The 20,330-nt window shown below is 45.1% G+C and overlaps 1 pseudogene; it reads right to left on the reverse strand.

The window, feature by feature from the left end:
* Positions 1-5,525: 5,525 nt before the first annotated feature.
* Positions 5,526-20,330, reverse strand: part of LOC102868590 — a 29,514-nt pseudogene continuing 14,709 nt past the window's right edge.

Consider the following 20,330-nt stretch of genomic DNA (forward strand, 5'->3'; position numbering starts at 1 on the left):
GTCAGCAAAAAAGGAGGGACAACAAGAGATGTGTGGCACAGTGGCTGCCACAATGGATTCAAATACATCTACTACCGTAAGGGTGGTGCACGACTGAGCAATGTTTTATTCTATTACCCAGAAGGCCATCATGAGTTGGAGCCCAGTTCACAGCACCTAATAACAACAACATGAAACACTCACCTCCTATGGCTGTCAGAAGGATTTAATGATTTGTTGTCGTTGTTAGGTACCATCAAGCTGACTACAAGTGACCCTGTGAACAACGGATCTGAGCCTTGCCCTATTCTACACCAGGCTCACAACCTCTAATATGTTCTAGCCCATTGTTACTGTGTCAATCCATCTCACTGAGGGTCTTCTTCTCTCTCACTGAGTCAGTGACTGAGGATTTGTGAAGTGCTTTGAATGATCATTGCCATCTACTCTAGCAGCTATAACCGCTGCAGTTTTTCTCCAAAGGTGGCAGCCCAGATAATTTCAGCTACCATAAGCACAATTTTTACTTTAATGTTGTGGTTGTCTACTGTAGAGTCGGAACTGACCCACACCTGACCCTCCAAGCAGGTTTCCAGCAACGCAGGAGATTACCCATCCTTCTCCCACGGACCAGCTGGTGGCCTCAAACTACACGCCTTCGGGATTGTGGTGCAGCTTCTAGTCAACAAATTTGTTTTCCACTGTTTTAAAAGATATGACTAGCACAACAGTACTGCAAGTTCTTGCATGCTCTTGCTTGGGGCAAGGCAGCACAGGGTTCCATTTCAAGTGAAAGAAATAGCAAAGCTAATAAGAGAAAATAAAGTCAATAGAAAATATAGGCGGAGGTGTTTGGAAACTGGCATGAAGACTAGAATTGATTAAAGTATGGGGGAAATGGCCTATGATGTTGTTTATTGATATTAGTTGCTCGTCAGTTAATTGCTACTCATTGTGAATCCAGGTGTGTCAATGGTTGTGATTTTTTGGAAACAGATCGCTAGGCCTTCCCCCCCAACCCCACCCCCAAGCACCTCTATGTGAGTTCGAACTGCTCTAGGCTTAACAGTTTGCCTCCTGTTGGTAAGATCTTCTGATTGGGGAAATGAGGCCGGGAAGGTTGACCAAGGCGCAACCTCGTCTTCCTCCTCTTCCCCAACAGAGGGCTTTGCGGAAGCGGGGAAGCAAGACCCTCGTGGACTGGAGGGCTTGGGTAAGGGAAGACAAAGCCAGAGGCCCAGCTCTGGAAACGAAAGCTAACTCCCCAACTGCACTCTCCTCGCGCGATCAGGGCCTCTCTGATTTTTTTGGATCACTGGGTCAATCAGTCAGCCAATGCCTCGGGAGAAGTTTAATTAAGCTCAGATCGCGCCTCGCGGGCTGCCAAAGGTCTCCCCGCCTGCGCACCGCGCCCCGCCCCCCCAGCACATCTGGTGCAAAGCTTCTCGGCGGCCGGCGGGGCGGGGCCTTGGCTCGCGCATGCGCGCATGTCCGGCGCCCGGCCGCGGGGCTCGGCTCCCGGAGCTGTGTTGCAAACTGTTGCATCAGACTGCACGCAGCCGGGCGGGAGGCCGGGGTTTCTAGGAAGATAGGAAGGGTTTGAGATTCCCTGTGGTAATTTGGGAGCGTTGGCCGTCAGTCAGAGTGTTTACACGCCGGTAACACGAGCCCCTGAAACCTCCCGCTTGCCCCAGTCGAGAGAAAGCTTTGGCCACAGGTGAAATTGGCACAATTCCACGGCTCCTGCCCCCACTCCACAGCCCCAGGCTGGACTGAGTGCACGGCAAGGGCCCCTGCAGGAATGAGCTGGGATGGATTTCACTTCCCAAGTACAAGAATGCCCCTGAGGAATTTCTCACTCTGTGAAAGTGCAAAACTAATTTCCCCAGACAAGCACTGTTGCCGGTTCCCAAAAGGGCTTGGAGAAGACCCAACAGCGGTGGAAGTGATTCCAAATTTCTTCACCCCCAGCAGCTGGACACACAGCGCGTCAGCTGGGGGTAACCCCGGCCACGTGGAACTTAAGGGTGGGTGCACACACGTCGTTCGTCCTACATAAACAGGCTTGTTTTTTTGGGCATATCTCAGACCCCCAGGTTAATAGAAATTGGACATTAGCCAAGGAAACCCAGTACATGGATTAACCTCCTTAGGGTGGACAGGCTCTGTGGCTCAGACTAGTGGAAAACTATCCTTCCTCTTCCTCACTCTTTGTAGCTGGGCCACTTCCTCCAGGGGAAAGAAAACAATACTTTATCTAGGTTGACAGGGACAGTCTTGGGGTGTGTGTGTGTGTAATATTCCAGAAGAACGAAAGCCCTAATTTTTTTTTTTTTTTTGTTTGGAGTGAGTCAAGACCAAGACCATTCAGTATTAATGGATTTTCCAGAAAGATGAAAGCTGGCAATTCACCTGCAGCATTCAGCCTTTTCTCGGGTGTTGATGGTGCAAATCTATTCCATTTCAAGAATCTTGAGAGCTAAAACAGGCCGAGTGTTCCTCCCTGCCCTCATTCTTATGAATCATTCAATCCTCAGATTCAATTTTTTAAAAATGACCCAAAAGACTCTTAAGGATCAGCCGATGTGTTCCTTGCCAGACAGTCACTCTTGTTTGTTTAAGCCAGCAATTCCCTTTGAACAATGGAGTATTATGTCACTAAGGGATTTTTATTGGAAGAGATGCTTCATAAATATGGCTCAAGCTATTTTGGTCACAGTCAACAGTGTGCTTATGAGCAGAAGGAATGACAACCAGAAAAAAAAAAAGGTGCTAAGGAGTGGCTGCAAAGAACGGGAGTGGGGACATTCTTGGGTGGTGCTTCTGAGGGTATTGTTTCTGTTGGGTGCCATCAAGTCAGTTCTGACTCATCGCGACCCCATAGGATGGTGTAGAACTGCCCTTTAGAGTTTACAAGACGGTAAATCTTTACGGATTGCCACATCTTGCTCCTGCAGAGTAGCTGGTGGGTTCCAAGGGATCTTCTAATTTAATTAGCAGGTAAGTGTTTCTAGTACGTCTCAAACCTTCTCCAGGAGGGACAGTTTAGTAGACACTGGAAAGTGGGATCCTGGGGTCAAGTGTGTGGTCTTAGGGAGTCTGTCAGAGATGATGAAATTGGGGCAGGATAGGGCAGCTTTTAGAGCTGATTGGCATAGAGTCGCTATGAGTCACAGGCGACTCAATGGCACATAACAATAACAACAGCTCTGCCTGATAATCAGCCCCCAGCTGGAGAAGTGAGTGGTTTAAGAATTATGGCATGTTGGTCATCATACTAAAGTTCAATACCATGAAAACTGGTGACTATTCTTCTGAGCTTCCCTTCTGCCTTTGTTTCCCTGTTTGGAAAACTTTCTGGTATGTAATACCAGAGCAGAGCAGCTTTTCTACTGAATCAAACCTGGTGGCCTAAGGGGTAAGGCGTTGTGCTGCCAGTGCAAAAGTAAGTGGTTCAAATACACCATCTGCTCCATGGGAGAAAGATGGGCACACTCCTCCTGTGCGATTTACAGCCTCTGAAAACCTGCTGGCAGGTCTGCTATGTGTTAGTTCCAACCCAATGCCAATGAATTTGAGTTGTTTTTTTTTTTAGTGACATCAAGAAGGATCTCTGGTGGCACAGTCAACAGAATTGTGCTAAAGATGGCTGGCACCTGTCTGGCAATTCAAATTCACCAGCTCTCTGCTTGAGAAAGATGGGCGATCTCCTCTCATGTCATTTGCAGCCTCACAAAAACCTGCTGGAAAAGTCAGCAATGAGTTGGCTCTAACTCATTGGCAATGAATTTTTGAGTAACATCAAGTTAGTGGTGGAGTGGTTAAGCATTTGTCCATTAACCTTGAAGTTGGTGATTCGAAGCCATCAGCTGCTCTGAAGGAGAAAGATGCAGTCATCTGATCCCCTGAAAGACAGCTTTGGGAATTTATGGGGGCAGATCTACTCGGTCCTATCTAGTTACTATGAGTTAGAATTGAGTTGACAGCAGTAGGTTTTTGCTTTTCTTTTTTAGTGACCTCAACAACTACTGCCTCAATCTTGACTGAATTCCCAGAGTAAATTTCTGGAAAAGCAAGGGGTCTGAGGGAAAGTGTGTGACTGAATGCTAGAAGACTGGGCCCCCCTGCCCAGCCATACTTTAAAACCATAAGCGAAGGTGGTGGCAGATGGCTAGACGATGCAGACATACTGTGATACGTTCCCCATACTGCTCAGAGAATCTAGACACCATACTGAACCCAGACCCAGATGAAACTCCTGTGCTAAGAAAGGCTTATGATCTAAATTCCTTGTGGAAAGCCTGCCTTTGAAATGTTTAAGGCACCTCATTTAATGCTCATTTCCACTTCAAGCCATGCACCTCCTTCCTCAGAAACCCACCACATTTTAAATTCATAGCCGGTCCTCCTTCTGTTTTTGCCATTTAGGTGCCAATTTAAAGGGTGGAGAGAGCCACATTAATTTTAAAATAAAACACAAATAGCAAAAATGAGGCTTGGTTCAAGTACAAACCACAGAAGGGATTTTTTTTTCTTCTTCTCTCTCAGACTTTTCAGATTTTCCTAGAACCACCTTTATTTCCTCAGAGCCCAGACACAGAAAGTGACTGGGCCTCTCAGATGTTCTTCCAAGCAGCAGCTTGCAAGCCCCCCTTCTCCTTTCATTGCATCTTTAGGTTTTGTTTTTCTCTTTGAGAGACTGAGACCAAATTGAGATGGATATCCATATATATGAAAAAACAACACCTAACTCATGGCCCTCAAATTGATTCTGACCCATACTGACCATGTAGGACAAGTAGAATGACCCATAATGTTCCTGAGGCTGTAAATCTTGACAGAAATAGACTGCCTCAATTTTCTCCTCAGGAGTTGTTGGTAGGCTCCAACCACCAATTCCTTGATCACCACACACTATGCAAGCAAGCCCCCAACTCCTATGTGATATTTCTAAGCACTCTGGGAAGGGACGTGGGCTCATTTTTACATTGTCCCTGACTTCTGTTCAGTCATGTGAGCTTGCAAATGTCGGAGGATAGGAGCAGCGCTTTAAAATCAAACCCTCCCAGCTCTGCCACTGAGCAGTCTTGTGACCTTGTCTGTCAGCCATTCAGGGCTCTCATGAGGATTAATGAGTCACATCAACGACTCAGCACAATGCCTGGCACAAAACGACCACTTAATACACCATAAAGATTACGATGATGGAGCCTTTAATCTGCTTCTTCCTTAAGCAATGCTTCTCTCTCTTTTTGGAGATAATAACAAAATTAGTTATCAATTCCAAGTGGATGATTTCTCTACATTTTTCAATCACTAACGAGTCCACCAGAAAGGCAGACATGGCAAATGTGACTTGCAAACACCTGGGCCCTCTTATGAGATGAGAATCAATGTTATACCTGTGTCATTGTGCAAGGTGTTACTGTCCTGTCTCAATGCAGGAAGGTACTAAACTAGCTGTGCAGGGACTTCGAAAGCCTAAAAGGCTGAAGGTGGGTGACAGGAACACAGAAGATGGGAAAAAGTGGTTCGGGAAAGCAGAATCAGGGACAAGCAGGGTTCCAGCCTCCAGGAAAAAAGGCTTGGGCTTTGGGACTCAGATGGTTGTGGGACCTGAAGCGCGTGCGGCAGCGCCCTCTGCCGGCCGTGCGGGGCAGGCGGCCAACCCGGTGCCGAGTCTGCAGCTCTGCAGGTGGGGTCGGGATTCCTCCCGCTGCCTCTGCCTCCACCCCATCCTAAAGACCGCGCAGCAATCCCGACCGGATTCCCGGAAACCCGATGCCTGCGGGCTGAAAAAGGGACGATGCTCACGAGCACCTCATTCACCCGGGAACTGAAGGTCGCACAACCCACCCCAACTTCTGCAGGTCTTTTGGAACCAGGGCCAAAGCTTACTGGGCCGTCGGAGGTGGCATCGCCTATGGTCGAGATTGCGGACAGAGAGGAACCCTGCGCTTGCTTTTCTGCTTCATTTTCCAGCCAGGTGACCTTGGGCAAGGTTCTCAATTTCCATGTGCTCTTACCTCCTCACCTTTAAAATGGAGAAAATAATCCGGACTTCAGTGCGTTTTCCATGAGGATTACAAGGGATTTGACAGACTGGGTTGGAATTCTGGAACTGACATCTGCTAGCTGTGTGACCTTGGGCAAGGTGCTTAACCTCTCTGTGCCCCAGCTTCCCGCGAAACAGGGTTGATAACAACAGCACTTACCTGCGAGGGTTGTTGCCTGCAAATCGCTTAGAGCAGTGCCTGACACAGAGTAAGCGCCCAATAAATGGTGGCTATAATGTTTGTTGTCGTTATCATTGTTCTGGAAAGCGCCGAGCAGAGCTCTAGCTGGCCGCTATAATTAGTCTCTTTCGTGGGTCCGGCTCTTTCCGGGCATTGTGAAATTACCGTGCGTTCGCGTCCTAAGCACTAGCCGAAGGGCAGCTGGCCTCCCCGAGTTTGGCAAAGCGAGACTCCTCGGGAGGAGGGCCAAGGACGCGGCCGTGGCCTCTAGGGCCGGGACCTCCCGAAGGAAGCCTGCGCCAGCGCGGGGCACTCCATTAGCAAGCGGCAGAGCCGCAGTGACGTCGCCGGCCCGGGGCGGTGCTGGGGGCGCGGCCGGACCCGAGGCCTGGAGGGCGGGGCTGGGGGCGTGGCTGGGCCGGGAGACCCAGCAGGACGGGGAGGGATGGTGCTGGGGGCGCGGCCGGACCCGGAGACCTAAGACGGAGGGGCGGGGCGGTGCTGGGGGCGCGGCCGGACCCGGAGACCTAAGACGGAGGGGAGAAACCGCGCTAGGGGCGCGGCGGGACTTGGAGGCCCAGCGCGCTTGAGGCGTCCCGGCCCCTCCCGGGCCGCCACTACCCTGGCGACCCGAGAGCCGCGGGATGATACAGGCCTGGCTCGGCCCTCCCGGTAGGCCTGTGCGGGGTCCAATCGGGGTTCCCCTGCCGCTCCATGAGGGAGGCTGGAGATGCCACCGCCTGCTCCGTGCCAGGTGCCCGCTCTGCGCGGCGCGAGCCTGACCTCCTCGCGGCCCTTCAGCCTCCCGGGCCTGTTCTTCTCTCTCCACCTTGTCGACGCCATTGGTCTTGCCTTCCAGGCTCAGTTTCTTCCCGCTCCACCTGCCTCGGAACCAACTCACATACTCCCAGTATAGTTAATAACCAGCTGGAGGAGTCGCCGCCGCCCCCAAGCTCCCTGCAGCTCCAGGCTCTGACCTGAGTTGCAGCCGCGCCCAAGTCACCGCTGGGGAACAGTTCCACTTGGCCTGCTCTGCACTACTTCGAACTCGCCGCCACCCACCCCATCATCTCGGCTTCTTTCCTCCTAAATACCTTTCCAGGCACTCCTCACCCCACCTCTACATCCTGATTTCAGCCCTCCCCTTTTGGCTTCATCCATCTGGCTGGTGATATATTCCTCTCACGGCCCGGTAGTCTGCATTCTTGCCTCACGAACCCCTCCCCACGTGGTCAGAGTCAACTACCCACAGCCCGCTGCAGACACTTGGTCTGCCATTTCCTATCTCACACCTGATGAGCTAGTCCAGGTCTCTAATCAGGTAATTTATACTCACTCCTACCCCCACTTCCTTTTTAACTGGTTTTTCTTACTAATTCTGCAAAACTCAGAATGTGAATGACCTCTTTAAGAATGTCTTCCTCAACCCTCTCTTTTCCGGGATGGATCACCTTTCAGGCAAACAATAGACAGGTCTATAAAGTGAACAATAACACCTGTGAGGAAGACACTCCTCGAACAATGCCTCTTACAGGACAGAAAGGGCAGCATTTGCTCCTAGATGGCGAGAAAGTGCTGGAAAGATGGGTGAGTGCAAAAGGGGAACTCAGGGAAGAAGGGGGAAGAGGTCTGCTACAGTGCAAGGATTGTAACTAAGGTCATGAAACAAAAGGTGTATAAATTGTTGAATGAGAAACTAAATTTTCTTTGAGCACTTTCATTAAAATAACATTAAAATATCTAAAAGAATGCCGAAGAATGCCTCCTCTTCAAAAAGCAGCTGCCTATAGAGTCAGTTTTCACTCTTGACAACCTGCTGCCTAGTGGCTGATTTTTTGTGAAGTAGATTTCCAGGCCTTTCTTCCAAGATACCTCTGGGTGGGCTTGAACTCTCAACTTTTCTATTAGTTGGTGACAGCATTAACTAATGGCACCTTCCAGGGACATCTAACATGACAGACAAGTTAGTCCTGGGCTCCAAAATCTCTCCATCCCTGATGCTTTTGATGAAGAGAGGAAAGTCTTTAAATTGGTCTTTGAGACCAGGCATGGTCTGTACTCAACCCAGCTGCTGCAGGCCTTCTACCCCAGGGCCTTTGCGCTTACTGTTCTTTCTGCTTAGAACACCTTCTCTCCTTCCTTATCTATTCAACCTTCAGCTGTCAGTCCAAGCAGAAGCTTTTCCTGACTCCTCATTATCATTGTTCTTAAATACCATTGAGTCAGAATCAACCTATTGGTGACCGTGCAGCAGATTTCCAGAGGCAGTAAATTGCTTGGGCAGAGATTGCCCATCTTTCTCCTGCAGAGCAGCTGGTGGATTCAAAACATGTGCCTGACCCCTCACTGACTCAGTAAAATCTTCCATGGATTAAGAAAAACCAAACCTAAATCCATCACTCAGGTCTAACACAGCGACCCTATAGGGAGGAGCAGAATTACCCTGTAGGATTTTGAAGGCCGAAAATCTTTATGCATCAGAGTTGGACCACGACTAGGGAGGATAGAAGGAGAATTGATGCCTTTGAGCTGTGGTGCTGGAGAAGAGTATTGACTGGACCGTGGACTGCCAAGAAAACAGATTCATCGTGGAGAGGGTTAATCCAGGCTGCTCCTTGGAGGCAAGGATTCTGGGGCTTTGTCTGACATACTTTGGACATGTTGTAAGAAGGGAGAGGTCCTTGGAGAGAGACATCATTCTTGGGAGGGTGGAAGGACAGCACAGGAGGGGAAGACCCTCTATGAGGTGGACTGATTCAGTGACTGGGGTAATCAGGGTGGATGTGTTGGAAGGAGTGCGATTGGCACAGGATAGAGCAGGGTTTAGGGCTGTTGTACTTAGGGTCGCTATGAGAAGCAAGCGACTTGACAGCACATAACAACAACAACAACATCACATCTTTTCCCTGTGGAATCACTGGTATGAACCATTAATGTGTTAATTAGTAGCTGAGTTTTATTATATAGTGAGCCACCAGAGTTCTATAAACAAACCTACGGAGAAAAATATTAACACTTATTTAGTTGGTACCGACCCCTATGCTGCTCCCATTTGTCAAAACTCAGTGTTTGTCATATTTTTTCCCAGATCTTTTTTGTTAAGACACAAAACTTCGCAAATCTAGGTAGAATCCCTCTAATTTAATTCCTGTTTCTTCCCCTAAGATAACCACTGTCCTATGTTTGGGATTTATCTTTGCCATGATATTCCCACCCCTTTGCCCCTTTACATACACTTTTGCCTGTAAACACTTTACAGAATTCTCTGGCACATTTAAAATAATCAAGAAATGTCATTTATACCCCTCACCTCACAGTCACTGAATCAGAATTGACTCGTAGCTGACCTGCTGGTTTTCAGAGGTTGCAAATAGCATGAGAGGTGATTGCCCCTCTCTGCCTTTGAGCATTTGAACCACTTGCCTTTGAGTTGGCAACATAACTCCTTACCCACCAGGCCACCAGAACACCCTGTGTGTGTGTATTTATGAAAAATATATTATTTCTTATCAAGTCAGAATTGACTTACAACTGATAATCCAGTGAATTTCAGAGGAAGTAAGTCACATGGATGGAGATTGCCCATTTTTCTCCTGCCATGCAGCTGAATTCAAACCACGTGCCTTTGGGTTGGCAGCACAACTCCTTACCAGTAGGCCACCAGAGCTCCTTATGTACATTGGTGGTGTTTTTACTGTTGTCAAGTGCTGTCGAGTTGAGTATGACTCATAGTGACCCTATGAACAACAGACCCTGTGTCATCCTTATGATCCCCAAACACACTTGAGCCCATTGCCACAGACATTGTGTCAATCCATGTTGTTGAGGGTATGCTCTCCTTCATTCTCCCTCCACTTTTCCAAACATGATGCCCCTTTCCAAGGGACGATGTCTCCTAAAAACATGTCCAAAATATATGAGACACTTTGCCATCTTTGCTTCCAAGGAACATTCTGGTTGCACTTTCTCCAAGAAATTATTCTTTTGGCATCCCCTGGAATATTTAACACTCTTCTCCAACACTACCGCTGAAAGGCATTGATTATTCTCCTGTCATCCTTATTCACTGTCCAGCTCTCAGATGCATAGCAAATGGTTGGAAAGACTGTGGCTTGAATCAGGTGCACCTTCCTCTTCAAACTGACCCCATTCTTTTCAGCCGACTTTGACAAGAAGCTTTCTCAATATTATATTGTTGTTGTTAGGTGCCATCGAGTCAAGTATGACTCATGGCAACACTATGAACAGAAGATCTGAACCCTGTTCTATCCTGTGCCATCCTCACACCTCCAGACACACAAGAGCCCATTGTGGCAGTCAGTGTCTCAATCCACCTGGTGAAGGGTGTCTTCCTCTCTTTTGCCTACCCTCCACTGTTCCTAGCATCATGTCCCTCTTCAATGAATATCAACATGCCCAAAATATGTAAGGCAAAGCCTCATCATTCTTGCCTCCAAAGAGCACTCCTGCTGCAACTTCTCCAAGACATATTTATTAGTTCTTTTAACCATCCATGGGATGTTCAGAACTCTTCTCCAACACCACAGCTTAAAGGCATCAGTTCTTCTCCTGTCATCCTTATTCATTGTCTGGCTCACAGATACATAACAAGTGATCAAAAAGTCTATGGCCTGCTTCAGTATGGATTGAATCTCAGTGTCTAAAAAAGAACAATTTTTACCACTGGACTGATAGGCAACATCATGATGAATGAAGAAGAGATTGAAACTGTCAATAACTTCTTATTTCATGGATCCACAATTAAAACCCTTAGTACAAACACTCAGGAAATAAGAACACTCACTTCACTGGGAAAATCTGCAGTTAGGGACCTCTCCAAATTATTGGGGAGTAATGATATAAATTTGAGGACTAAGGTGCATCTGATTCAGGCTATAGTCTTTCCCAATACTATATGTCTTCTAATCTCCTTACTTTTGGTACAAGGGTGTTGACTGTGGATCCAAGCAAGACAAAATCATTCACAATTTCATAATATTGGCCATTGGCCCAGTAGTGAGGATTTTTGTTTTATTGATGTTGAGATGTCTTCCATATTGAAGGCTGTAGTCCTTGATTCTCTGCAGCTAGCACCTCAGGTCCTCACCTTCAGCAAGCAAGATTGTGCTATTGGCATAATGCAGGTTGTTGATGAGTTTTCCTCCAATCCTGATGCCATATTCTTCTTTATAAAGTCTGTCATCTCTAATGATTTTTTTAGTGTTCAGATTGAATAGCTATGGTTAAAAGATATAGCACTGCCACACTCCTTTCCTGATTTAAAACTCTTCAATGTTCCAGTCCTCTGTTCAGACTACAGAAGTGTTCTGGAATCTCCATCCTTCTTAAGCTTAGCCATAGAATTTTATGATTCATACAGTCAAATGCCTTTGCACAGTCAATAAAACACAAATAGATATTCTTCTGGTATTCTCTGCTTTCAGCCGAGATCCATCTGACATCAGCAGTTAGATCCCTGGTACCATGTATTCTTCTAAACCCATATTGAACTTCTGGCAGTTCTCTGCTAATGTGCTGTCTTAGTTATTTTTGGATGAATCTTCAGCAATATTTTATTGCATATAATATTAATAATAGTGTTTGATAATTTTCACAATCTGTTGGATCACATTCCTTGGGAATGAGAACAAATATTGGATTTCTTTTTTATTTAGATTTTAATGAAAGTTTATAAAGAACTTGGATTTCCATTCATTCATTGTTTCATATTTTCTCCCTTCCTCCCCACCTCCAAGATTGCTTTTTTCTTTGGAAAAAAAAGTTCTTTCATTGTTTTACATTCCCCTCCCCCCAGACCACTTTACTATGAAGCTCTTATTCTGTATTCCTGTCATGCCAATAATTCCTAATCATATACTCCTTTTATACCATTCTCTCCCTTGTCTGTTTCAATGATATGTACATTATCCCCTCTTTTCTTAGTTCCCCTCAACCCCCATGTCAGTCCTGTTCATTATGCAGTATTTGTCTTCTTGTGACTGAGATATTTCACTTAGTATAATGTCCTCCATGGTCACCCATTTTGTAGAATATTTCATGAGTTCTTTGGTTTTCAGTGCTGCATAATATTCCACTGTGAGACTATATCACAGCTTCTTTATCCATTTGTTTGTTGATGGGCACTTGGGTTGTTTCCAACTCTGCTATTGTGAATAAAGCAGCAATAAACAAGGGTGTGTATATATCTGCTTGGGTGGCAGTCAAATATGGATTTCTTCTAGTCAGGTAGCCAGGTAGCTGTCTTCCAAATGTCCTGGCACAGACTAAAACTTGCCTTTTTACTCAGCACTATAGGTTTTTGAAAATATTTTTTTTATGCTTGGTTTGATTTTCTAATTTTACTTTTTATGAATTTTTTATTTTATATTGGTTTATTAGCAAAGTTCCTATACATTGTTTATCACACTGGATCTTTGCCATTTGATTAACCCTTGCCCTTGCCCCTCCTCAACCCTTTGGTCCCACCTTACACCCCCTTTGGATCCTCATACTCAATCTACAATAATGGTCTTATACAGTATTTGTCCTTATAGGACTGAGTTAATTCATTTAGCATAAAGCTCTCCAGTCCATCTCAAGTTAGGTAGTAATTTACAAAATCATTGCTCCTGTGCACTGTGTAGTATTCCATTGTGTGAATGTACCATAATTTCTCAATCCATTTGATTGTGGTTGGACATTTGCACTGCTATGAACATTGGTATACAAGTCTCATTTTCTCAGGGTATATTCCAAGCAGTGGAATAGCTCGGTCATATGGAATTTCCTTTTTCAGGCTTTTTAAATGAAGTACCATACTGCCTTGCAGAATGGCTGTACCATTTTACAATCCCACCAGCAATGTATAAGAGTTTCTATCTTGTCACAGCCTCTCCAATATTTATTATTTGCTGTCCTGTTAAATTTTGCCACTGCTGCTTGAGTGAGAGGGTATCTCATTGTGGTTTTGATTTGCATCTCTCTTATTGAAGGTGATTTTGAACATTTCTTCATGTGTCTGTTGGCCATCTGAGCACTATGTTTTTTAGGTGCACCCACACTGGAACATGTAGCTCTTGTGGTTAGGTGTCTTTTAGATGGCTCCAATATAAGCCAGATTATGTTACAATAGAACAATGAGATCTTGCTGGATTCTGTGCGACCCCACAGTCTCTGCTGTGCTTAGACCGAATGCTGCAGCCACTGAGCCAATCCACCTTGTTGAGTCTTCCTCTCTTTTGCGGACCCTCTACTTTTCCTCTAGATCATCATACCTTTTCATTGCTGACTAAGGTTCCACTATAAAAAGTCACAGCACCTTATCTACTCATCTCTGTCTAGAGGGAATTCAGTTTCTTTTCACATTTTGAAATTCCCCCCAATCCCACAACCAGAAGAAAATAAAATAGATGAATGGGAGCTTCTAAGAATCAAATAGCTATGTACATTAAAAATATTTTCCAACAGAGTAAAAAGGAAGCTCACAGATTGGGAAAAAATAGTTGGAAATGACATATATGATGAGGGACTTCTACATAAAATTTATAGACTACTCCAGCACCTCAACAAGGAAAAAAGTAAACAACCAAATCACAAAATGCGTGTAGGATATGAATAGGCACCTCACAAAAGAGGGCATCTGGATGGAAAACAAACACATGAAGAAATGTTAAAAATGCCCAGCTATCGCAAATAAAAACAACAAAAACACAAAAACACCTAATGAGATATCATCTCACCCCAGCAACAATAGCAAAGTTCATCAGGGCAGCAAACAACAAATACTGGTGAAGTTGTGGAGACATTGGAACTCTTACTCATTGCTCGTGGGAATATAAAATAATACAACCACTATGGAAGGTGGTCTGGTGCTTTCTCAAAAAGCTGGAAATAGGAATACAAATTGGGGGGGGATGAGGTGAGGGAAATTGAAAGAATCTGGTCTGAAAAACAATGTATTAGAATTTTGTAAATAAACTAGTATAATAAAAGGAAAAAAAAAAGAAATAACATTTGCCCCAGCAATTTCACTACTGGGAATATACTCTAAAGAAAGCAGAGACATGACTCAAACAGATATATGCAAACCCCTTTTTATTGCTGCATTATTCACAATAGCAAAGAGTTGGAAACAACCTAAGAGATGGAAGCAACTCAGGTGCCCATCAACAAAAGAATGGGTAGAGAAACTGTGGTATATCTACACAATGGAATACTATGCATCATTGAAAAAACAACAAAATAGTAAAACATTATACAATTTATAAGGGAATCTTGAGGACATTATGCTAAGTGAAATATCTCAGTTAGAAAAGGACAAATACTGCATAGCACCATTGTTATAAAATAGGACAGACATGAGGGGCGAGGGAGGGGAAAGGGTCAATAGATAATGAACACTGCATTAGAACAGATGAGAAAAACTGTCCAAAAGGAATATATTATTATGCATTTTATGTATGAAAACAATCTGGAACAAGGAGTGCATTGCGGAGTGGGCTGCGGGAGGAGAAAGGAAGAAGGACCAGATAATGCAACGATGAATAAAGAAAAGGAAATGTTTTTTTTCCTCTGAGAAACAATGCTACCACTAATATATATTTTTCATACTTGTCCCCTCATATACAAGTGAGCCTTCTGGATAGATGCTTGGGAACAGAGTTATTAGTTTTGGCTCATGCAAAGCTTATCAAGCTTTACTTGACAAGGCTACATGGTTTTTCAAAGTGGTTGTACCAATTTAAACTTCAGTATTAATACAGGATAGTTCACATGCCTGGTCTTCTCAACTACACTTAGTAATGCTAGACTAAAACTGTTGCCAGTCTGAAGGGCGTGACCTGTTACTTCCATAATTTCATTAACGATTCCTTGTTGATGAGTGAAGTTGAGTTTGTTTTCATCTGTTTATTTATTTGCCTTTTCTCTTTTTCAGAAACCAGGTTGGTTTATTTGACAGTGGAGCCAGAGCGGCATAGTTCATAGGGGTTTGCCTTGCTAATCCAAAAGGGACATGTCCCTGCTGATTGAAATTCACAAGGCACTCTGAGGCAGAAAGGGGGCACTTTCCTCCTATGCTACTTACACCTGGAGGGCCAGCTATGAGTGGGTCCTGACTTGACGGCAATGAGAGTTGGAGTTCATTTGTCTCTCGTTGTGATCGCTCATTTAGTCCCATTGCTGTTGACTTGGAACCAAGTCATAGCTGACCCTCCAGTGGGTTTTGAGAGGCTCTTGATCCCATAAGAGAAGATTGTTTTTCTTTCTCCAATGGAGTTGTAAGTGGATTTGAACTGCTTGCCTTTGAGTTAGCAGCACAACTCATATGTGCAGGAATTCTTTATGTGCTTTGGAGACTAATCCTCTTTCGGGGTGTGGCTCATCTCTTCACTTAATTTAAGGTGTCTTTCACTACACTTGATTGCAATTTTAAATCAGTGTTCTTAAGGGATTAATATTTGACTTTCCCATTAGACTTTCTCTGCCTCCAAGAAACATTCGGGATTCACTTTCTCCAAGACATTTCTGTTTTTTCTTCTGGTAGTCCATGGGATATTCAGTACTATTCTTCAATACCACAGTTCAAAGGCATCAATTCTTCTGTCATCCTTACTCAAGCTTCATCTCACATACTTGGGCATGTTTCTAGCAGTAGTTATTCCTTGGAGAGGGACATCATACTTGGAAAGATGGAAGAACAGCAAAAGAGAGGAGGACCCTCAACCAGGTGGATTGACAAAGTAACTGCAGCGATGGACTCGAGTGTCTCAGAGATGATGAGGACGGCACCAGATAGGACAAGGTCCAGGCCTGTTGTTCACAGGGTCGCTATGAGTCATACTTGACAAGATGGCGTCTAACTACAATAAGAACAACAACCACCACCACTGCCAGACTATCAGCTCCATGAGTAAAGAGACCATCCCTGGCACCTAGTATAGTGCTGCATACACACTGGGAGCTCCAATAGTATTCCTGTACTGCACTGGATCGAAACTATTTGCCTTTTTATATGTTTACCTTCTCAGTCTCCACCCTCACCCCCTCACAGGGTTCCTGTGTGCTGAATTCTGCACATTGTAAGATGTCAGCTTCCAGACAGCAAGAATCTGGTGATATTTCATTCATCTTGGTATCTTCCTCCTCTCCCAGCATCTCTGTCACAGAGTTCACATTCAATCGTTTTTGCCGAATAAATTTCCTTTTTTCCTCTGAGCTTTTGCTTTCTTTTCTCCTCAATCCATCTCCTCTCTCTGAGCTCATATTTATCTATGAAAAGACATTATGCCAGGAAAGGTGGAAGGTCAGAAAGAGAGAGGAAGACCCTCCGCACGGTGGATTGACACAGTGACCGTAACAACAGGCTCAAGGACATCGAAGAGCACGAAGATGGTGCAGGATGGGGTTGTTGTGAGTCATAGTGGTCTCTGTGTGTGTGCGCGAGTTCCTGAACGGCACAAACGGCTAAGCGCCACTTGACTACTAACCCAGAAGTTAATGTTTGGAAACCCACTCAAACCTCTGCAGAAGCACCTCGGAAGAAAGGCCTGGAAATCAGCACTCAGTAGGCCCACAGCCTTGAAAACCTAGGAGAGTAGTTCTGCTCTGCGCCCATTGGGTAGTCAGAAGTCAGGATGGGGCTGTTTGTTGACTGACTTTCCTCTTCTTTTTTGTTAGAGTGTTTGTGCAAATCAAGTGATACACGTATAAATGGCACAAAGTAGCTGCTAAGAGAACACGTGGTGACTTAGTCCCGCAATCATCATCATCATTGTCATGATATTGGTGACTACACTCTGCTTGCTGTTGTTAAGCACCCTCGAATCAGAACCGACCCGTAGCTGACCCTTCAGTGGCTTTTCAGAGGTAGTAAACTGCACAGGACGAGATTGTCCGTCTAGAGAAACACTGCCAATCTGAAGGCATGCAGTTCCTTGCCACTAGGCCTCCAGGGCTGCCTTACACTCTGCTTAACTTCCTGAAAATCTATTGAGAGAGAGCTCCCTCACCTCCTTTCCTTTATTGACATTTGACCCACAATATACAGTTCAGTCCCAACGTGATTTCTGAAAAGCATCAAATAGCATTCTTTTCTATTTCTTTTATACATTCCAGACATATCAAAAGCACATGAACCAGCCATTGAATTCAAAACTTTAAGTGGAAGCATATAAAAGCCAATGCCAGGGCTTTGGCCCAAAGTCAGAGAGCAGGGAGGAGGTCTGTCAGCGATAGGTGAGGTGGGACTTGGCAACTACAGACAGGGACAAAGGCAGAATTCTTACATCTGTTTCCTACATCTGCCACTGATTGTGTGACCTTTGATCGACTTAGACAATGAAGATAATCACTCTGGCTTTTTCTGGTGGAGAAAATAAATTCATTACTCATTTGAGATCTTCAACATGAAAGAGTTGGGACGATTTTGAAGCAAAGCTCTCTGAGAGGTAAATGGCCTGACCATGCGATTCCAGGCAGCCCAAGGAATATGAGCTCCGCTTGACTAGACTGGGGCCTGGAAGGTGGATTTGTTTGCCCAGAGCTATAAGTCACTGACAGATGTGGGGGGGAAAGCCTGGGAGAGGGCAAGGCCTGGTGTTGTTCAAAGACCCCCTTCATCTTCGGCCCGGGGCTTTACGAGAATGATCAATCTCAGGGCTGCCTTATCCAGTCCAGAGGTAACACTATGCGGAGGCCCCTGTCACCTCTAGGGTTTCATCAATGCAGGAGAAAAGCAGGTGGCTGCACTGGGCCCACTGCAATGTGAACCCATCAGAGAGAACAATTAGAGTCACAGTGACCGCCAGGCAGGCCTCTCCTCAGAAAGCCCCACTGCTAACCAGCCGAGGGGAACTTTGCTGAGAGCTGTAACCGGAGAAGGTGGGCTGAACATCAGAAACAACCACGGCAGGGCCTGGGCCTCTGGGAAGCTGACCTCCTCAATTCCGAGCGCTGGGAAGGGGACCAGAAGAGGAATGGAGAGTCTGACTTTCCTGCTTGGCTTCTCCGTGTGGTAGCTCTTTTGAATTAAGCTGGCTCTGGCTGCAGCCTTAGAACCAGCAACAATGTCTGCAGGTGGTGTTGGGGGCAGAGCTCAGAGGCTGGATTTAAAATCTTCAAGACTTCTCGGCTGTGCAGTGTGGGGCAGTAAGACTCCCTGAGCCTCTGCACCACAGCTGTGTGTGGACATAACAGCACAGACCTGTCAGGGTTGTTAAGTCTTATTGGTGCAATGATTAAGAGCTTGATTAACCGAAAGGTTGTTAGTTTAAATCTACCTGGCTTCTCTATGGAGAAAGACCTAGAGATCTTTTCCCATAAAGACTACCCCTTGCTGTTGAGTCGATCCTGGCCCTGCATTGGGTTTCTGAGACTATAAAGCTTTCCATGAGGAGACTGGCCATCGTTCTGCTACAGAGCAGCTGGTGGATTCTAAGCTGCTGACTTTAGTCAGGTACAAGGACAATGCCAACAGGGCTCCTTTCCCATAAAGATTGTTACGGTTTTCATTGTGTGACACCAAGTCAGACATCTTCTCATGACTGACCCTCCGGCAGTTTTTCAGAGGCTGTAAATCACACGAGAAGGGATTGCCCATCTTTCTCTTGAAGAGCAGATGATGGATTTGAACTGCTTGCCTTTGTGTTGGCCGCCGGAGCTCCCTCTTATAAAGATCAGAGCCTTGAAAATCTTATGGGGAAGTTCTGCTCCGTCACATAGAAGTCACAAGGAACCGAAGAGCGATTGACTGAACAGCCCCTAACAACAACATCAGGATTATTATGAAGATTAAACTAGAAAAATATGTGAAAGAGCATGCTTAATTGCCATCAATGCTTATTAAAAAGACAAAACATCACACATTCGTTTAAGACAACAGAGCTCACTCTTTCTGTTTTCCCTTCATTTTCTTTCTGATTAAATACTTACATATGGTTGTTAGGGACTGAACTGAATTCTCCCAAATTTATGTTGACATCCTGATTCCTGACACCAGTTAATGTGATTTTGTCTGGAAATAGGATCTTTGAAGATGCTATGAGTTAAACAGAAGTCTCTGAGTAGTAAAAATTGTTAATGTCCTTGGCTGCCAACCGAAAATTTGGAAGTTCCATTTATGTAGAGGTGCCTCAGAAGAAAGACCTGGCAAACGACTTATGAAAAAATAATCAGATATTTGAAATGCTATGGAACACAGACCTACTCTGCATGTCCAGGGTCTTCACGGGTGGAAGTCGACTTGATGGGAACTGGGAATTAATATCAGTTAATATCATGTCATACTGGAGTAGGATGGGTCCTAACCCGGTCTAAGTAGGGTCCAGAGAGAGAGAGAGAGTAGAGAGAGAGGATGGTTATGTGAAGATGCAGTTACAAGTTAAGGAATCCCTAGGACTACCAGGAGCTAACAGAGAGAAATGGGTCCAAATCTCTGGAAAGATGTAGTGTTTGGTTCAGCAGCACAACTTGCTACTGACTATGCCAAAAGCTGAGAGAGATAGAAGAGGATTTTCTAAAAATTTAGAGAACACAGCTCTCAGACAACCTAAAGTCAGACCTCTAACCTCCAGAGCTCTGAGAACTTCTGTTCTCATAAGCCTCACAGTTTGTGGTGTTTTGTGATAGCAGCCCTGGGAATGGAATGTAATGATGGGAAAATCAAATGGGATACACTGAAATTGGGTGCCCCTCCCAGCTAGACCCCTTGACCTAATTCTCCTCTGGAGACAGGAAATGTTATAGGCATGTCTCATTTTATTACGCTTTGCTTTATTGTGCTTTGCACACAATGTGGGTTTTTTTTTTATAAATTGAAGGTTCATGTCAACCTGGTGCATTGAACAAGTCTATTGGCACCATTTTCTCCACAGCCTGGGCTTGCTTTGTGTTTCTGCCACCTTTTAGTAATTCTCATAATATTTCAAATTTTTTCATAATGCTATTTCACACTTAATTGACTTAGTGTAAAGTTAACTTCCATATGCCCTGGGTGACTTGCTTTAATGTGGCTTTCTGGAGCTGAACCTGCAATATCTTCAAGGCGTGTCTACATAGGCTCTGGTGAATCCTTCCAGAAACACTTTGTGCATTACTGTAGCATCTATGTGGATTTTT

This window comes from Elephantulus edwardii, unplaced genomic scaffold (genome assembly GCF_000299155.1).
Source record: "Elephantulus edwardii isolate Elephantulus edwardi_28Jun2011 unplaced genomic scaffold, EleEdw1.0 scaffold00189, whole genome shotgun sequence".
Classification (NCBI taxonomy): Eukaryota; Metazoa; Chordata; class Mammalia; order Macroscelidea; family Macroscelididae; genus Elephantulus; species Elephantulus edwardii.